Raw genomic sequence first — 5,545 nt, 5'->3', positions numbered from 1 at the left:
CACGCGCCTCGCAGAATCCCGCCCGCCACAGGCGCCCCTTCTTCCCTCCCTCCCTCCGCCCTGTCCCGTCCTGAGGCCCGAGGGCGGGGGGCCGGGGCGTGCGAGGCGGGGGCGCGCGAGAGGCGGGGGCGCGCGGCCGGCGCGGGGCCTGCCGGGAGCTGTAGTCTCCCCGCGAGCTCGAAGCCGTGGTGGCCGCGTGGGGCTGTGGCTTGACCCCGCGCGGGAGCAACAGGAGCTTCGGGTGCTTTCGGGCTCACTCTGCACCCTCCGAGATACGGAGGGGCGCGACCGTGTACATATTCCAGTTACGCACTGTACTTGATACCCATTATTGCTACTGAACTGCCTTTTTCTCTTTTGTCCTCCGCTCTGATGTAGATGATGGTGGCAAGAGGGCAGGAGGTGGTGACAAGTCCGGAACTTGCTAGGGGTCTACAGTAGAGAACAGTTTCCACACTGAGGTATCTTCTCACTGCTCCTCCAGTTTCCCTCCCCAGTGCTTAGCCTTCAGGTGGCCACTTGGCACTGCATCCCAGGGTGTTCCACACCTAGGCAGATACATCCAGAGCCCTTCACCTAAAGCAGAATAAACCGGGTCTGCCTTCAGTATGTTTTGTGTATCCTACTTGTCCATCTTTAAACTTGAGTGTGTCCCCTATCATCGGAGCAAAGTGAAGTCAAGAATCATGGAACCTAGGCTTCCACGTGGCATTGACAAGGGCGACAATGCCAGGTGAGGAGAGACGTGGATGGAAGGAGATCTAGAGGGAAAATACCTTAGGTGTTGAATTAGACATGTTTTGCGTGGGAGAAAATCCTAAACAGCTCACAAACACACATAGTCCCAGAAACGGCCTAGTCCTCCTGAGGTCCAAATTTCATCCCCACAGTCCTTAAGTAAAATATATTCAAAGAAGCCGATGGGTTGCAGTCAATAATTCATCCATCCAGTGCAGAGGTCGAGGACAGTCTTTTGAGATTAGGAAGAAAAAAAGCCAAATGGGTCCCCACTTTTTATTCCAAGTCATCAATCTTACTGGATGTCCCTGGCTTTAAAGTTAAATGGGAATTTAAAAATAATTTATATTAAAGATGGGGCAAGTAAAATTGTGTATAACTCTGGTCTACTCTGAAGCTATATTTTTAAAAGACATGTCTGAAACATTTTGGGGAATTCGAAGATACTGCATGTCTCACATTCAGTAATATCTAATTCAATCTAATTATATTTTATATGTAGTATTATTCTGCTATTCTTTTGCATTAAAGTTGAAAGTAAACCCACTCAAGGTTATGTTTAAAATTAAAAACGTACCTAGGCTCTTACCTAACTTTGCCTTTTTCTTCCCTTCACTTCCCAACTGACGTTTTAGTCCAACCCCAAATATCCTCTCTCAGCAAGACTCCCAGGAGCTCATTGGACCTGTTTACACCCAGTCCTTCTTACTGCTGCTGCTGCTGCTAAGTCACTTCAGTCGTATCCAACTCTGTGTGACCCCATAAATGGCAGCCCACCAGGCTCCCCCATCCCTGGGATTCTCTAGGCAAGAACACTGGACTGGGTTGCAATTTCCTTCTCCAATGCATGAAAGTGAAAAGTGAAAGGGAAGTCGCTCAGTCATGTCCAACACTTCGTGACCCCATGGACTGCAGCCTACCAGACTCCTCCATCCATGGGATTTTCCAGGCAAGAGTACTAGAGTGGGGTGCCATCGCCTTACTAGTGACTTCCATTTTCACTCGTGGTTCTTAAAGAGACAGAAGTTACTCTTTCTAGAAGTAACTTTTCTAAATGAAGCAAGTTGCTATTTTATAGAGGTGCAAATGCATGTGTGTGTGTGTGTGTATGTATGAGGCTTCTCAGGTGGCTCAGTGGTAAAAAATCTGCCTGCCATGCAGGAGACGCAAGAGGCGTGGGTTCAATCCCTGGGTTTGGAAGATCCCCTGGAGAAGGAAATGGCAACCCACTCCAGTATTCTTGCCTGGAAAATTCCATAGACAGAGGAGCCTGGGTGGCTACGATCTATGGGGTCACAAAGAGTCAGACACGCTTAACACACATGCATGTGTATATATATACACACATATATTGATATATGTATGTATATCTTCATTTCATTTCTACTTTTTCACTTCTCTTTTTAAAAATAAAATCATCTCCTCCATTCTAGTTGAATCTTTCAACAATATATTTAAGACTATCTGTACCTGTAATTTTTTTGCTTGACATGAACTATAATTTTCTCAAGATGTTCCATTCCTATTCCAAGAGGACTGAAGGAATAAAGATTAGGTATATTAAGTAAATGTGAGATTTTTATACTTGAGAGAAAATATAATCAGACTAAGATGAAAAAGATTTTTCTTCCTGCTGGTGTTTTTTGAAAACTAGGAGTTTAGTCTTTGTCTTCTGTGACTGTAGTTGCAAATATTGTCCTAGATTTATTCCACATACACCCCACTCCGCCTTAATGGTTAACAACATAACCATTCACATATGTTACCTAATAGAAGCAAAGAGAGTCAACACTGCTGTGACTTAAGGTAGCAGAGCATCCTGATTCGGAATCCAAAATGCAGTAAAACATGATTTGTTAAGGCCCCACTGGAAGCAATAGTCATTAAAAAAAAAATTTGAGCTTGTTTTAATTTATATAACATGATTACTGCAAAATTATTTTATTTTTCTGTCTTTTTCCATGACCTTAAAACAAGTGAAAAATTTAGAAAGCAGTTAGGTGCCAATACAGAGTTAGTAAAATAGGTATGGGAAAAAAATACTTCAGGGTCTATTTCTTTTTCAGCACCAATGCTCTTGATATATTCTTCAAAATGTCCTTCTCTACGCTAGTTCAGACCCTCTGTATATGGAGATTTTAGTTGGTCTTCTTCTAGACTAGCATGAACTGTTATACCTTCAAACTGTCTTCTCTGATTTGCAGGCTCTAAATAATTGTTCTGTGCTCTGATAGCCTTGATGGATAATTCTCAAGTTACTTACCACATTTTATTGTGGACTGAGTATATATCAGATCCCCCTGGGCTCTCCGTATCCACCTTTCCCCTTAATGAACTTCGAGAAGACCACTGTCTTCTGTCTGGATATAAAGCCTACTAATAATATCTATCATTTACTAAATACCAGCTCTGGGCCAGGGACATTCATCTTTATTTTTTATAGCCTTCTGAATTTATTCCATATAGCACTTCCTTTTTCTTTACTTGCACCTATATGTAGCTTTATATAATTTACTATTTGATTATATATTATGTTATTGATATATATGCAGATATTAATATATTCACAAGTATATATGTACACAAACATATATATGCATATATATGCATGTATATTTATAACATAGTGTATAATGAAAGAGAGGTGTGGTGAGGAAAGTTCAACTGAAAGGAGAATTAGAAAAATCTGATAACTAAAAGGAGAGGTTACTGCCCATGTTCTACCTAGGATTTCATATGGTGTCCTTAAAAATTAGTATCAGGTAATTTGCAAGAAAAAACAAATTACCTGGTTCATCCACAATAATTCCTGCTTATCTCTGTGCTTGCAAATATATATTCCCCCAAGAAAGAGGAGGGTACATTACCTCCAATGTACCAATGGGCTTCTGGATTTCATTCTGCTGCTGCTGCTAGTTATGTATTAATTTAAAACCTCTGTTTGAAATACTGAAAAATCGGCTAAGCTATATTTAAAATGCCAGTTGAGAAAGAATAAAGGTGCTACAGACCTAGGTAGAGAGCCAGTATTAAAACTCATTTCATTGAGCATTGAGCACAGCAGTGAAATTAGAGATGCAGACTCCCTCACGCACAACCTGGGAGCTTCCCCAGTCCTCAAGAGCCAAATGGAAGGTAAGGGTTGGAGTAGGACTTTGAAGACAGAGTCCAACCTCAGCTCTGCTATTTAGCAAGTGCATGCTGCTTAATCTCACCAAGAATCTGTTTCTTTACCTATTAAATAAGGGGAGATAATTGCTCACCCTATAGAATTTTTGTGAGAATTAAATGAAAAAAAAAAATCTAATGCATTAAACCTGTAATGGGCATTAAGGATGCCTGAGGATGCATTATGAGCCTACCGTTTATCAACCTGTGTGACCATGGGCAAATGAACCTCTATGTGCTTCAAGTCTCATCATCTGTTAACTTGGTTTGTAGTAGTCCTTCCCCCACGATTTGTATAAAGACCAAATGAGCTAGCATATAGAAAAGACCTTAAAAAAATTCACATGGTGAATGCTCAAGAAATAATAGCTACGATTATTCATGTTGAACAGTTAGAGTTTTTCCATCTCCATATCTCCTCCTTTTCAGGCAGCACAGGGAAAGAAAAGTTGCTGAGCTTGAGTCTGTGGAGGGAAACTGAATAACAAAGAGTTTGAAAAGAACAGGAATCCCTATGGCTATAGAGTAAATTCCTTTGCACTTCATCAAAGGAAGATCCTACTGCACAGATTTTCTACACTAGCAGCTTCATGTGTTCGAGTGCAGGATAAAATCACTGAACAGTTTTATCCTTATTGGTTTTATTTTTAATATAGTTAGACTACAAGGACCTGAACATGTTATTATAAATTGTACTCTGATCATGACACCTCAAATTTCACAATCTCAAGTCTTTCCAGAAAGAATTGTGACTATGTAACCTTAGACTGTAAATTGTATCACAGTCACTTATTTGATGATGGAGAGTTTAGCTGAAAATTAGTTGTTATTAATTGTTTGTCTTTTTTTCCTTAGATTTTCCTTGAAACTTAACAATCCTTTATATATTAATTTACTAAACATTTTTGAAAGACTACTATAAGCAAGGCATTTGATAGGATTTATAGATGAAACAACTCTTGTTCTCAAGAACCTAAAGTTTATTAAGTAAGATATGTGAAATCTATTAAATGGAGAGAGAGCAAAATAAGTAGAAGGCAAAATAAAATGTCAGAGAAGTACAAAGCATACCACCAGCCTGCGGAGGTCTTAAAAAAAAGAGGGTTTTAGCTGGGTTTGGAAGAAAGAAAGAGATTTGAAAATATGGGGGAGAGGAATGGGAGAAAAAAGATTCTGGGAGGAAACAACAGGAGAAAAAGCATATAGGTACGAAAATATGGGGCACATTTTGGATCAAATACTTCAGGTAAGCTGAGCCGTAGAATTTTTTTCTCACATTGAAAAATTTGACATATAATTCACAAACTCTATGGTTCCCCTTTTAAATTTGTACAAACATCTATTTCTGCTTTATTGACTATGCCAAAGCCTTTGACTGTGTGGATCACAATAAACTGTGGAAAATTCTGAAAGAGATGGGAGTACCAGACCACCTAATCTGCCTCCTGAGAAATCTGTATGCAGGTCAGGAAGCAACCGTTAGAACTGGACATGGAACAACAGACTGGTTCCAAATAGGAAAATGAGTTCGTCAAGGCTGTTTATTGTCACCCTGCTTATTTAACTTATATGCAGAGTACATCATGAGCAACGCTGGACTGGAAGAAACACAAGCTGGAATCAAGATTGCCGGGAGAAA

General features: G+C 40.2%; 1 protein-coding gene across 1 annotated transcript in view; it reads left to right on the top strand.

Moving 5' to 3' along the window:
* The window catches only part of QPCT (glutaminyl-peptide cyclotransferase), a 58,768-nt gene that overhangs the window by 1,123 nt on the left and 52,100 nt on the right, over positions 1 to 5,545 (top strand). The gene's annotated exons all lie outside the window — the stretch shown is intronic.

The sequence above is a fragment of the Bison bison genome, unplaced genomic scaffold (genome assembly GCF_000754665.1).
Source record: "Bison bison bison isolate TAMUID 2011002044 unplaced genomic scaffold, Bison_UMD1.0 scf7180017864100, whole genome shotgun sequence".
Lineage (NCBI taxonomy): Eukaryota > Metazoa > Chordata > Mammalia > Artiodactyla > Bovidae > Bison > Bison bison.
The sequence above is the reverse complement of the archived record's forward strand: the minus strand, read 5'-3'. Positions and strand labels throughout refer to the sequence as shown.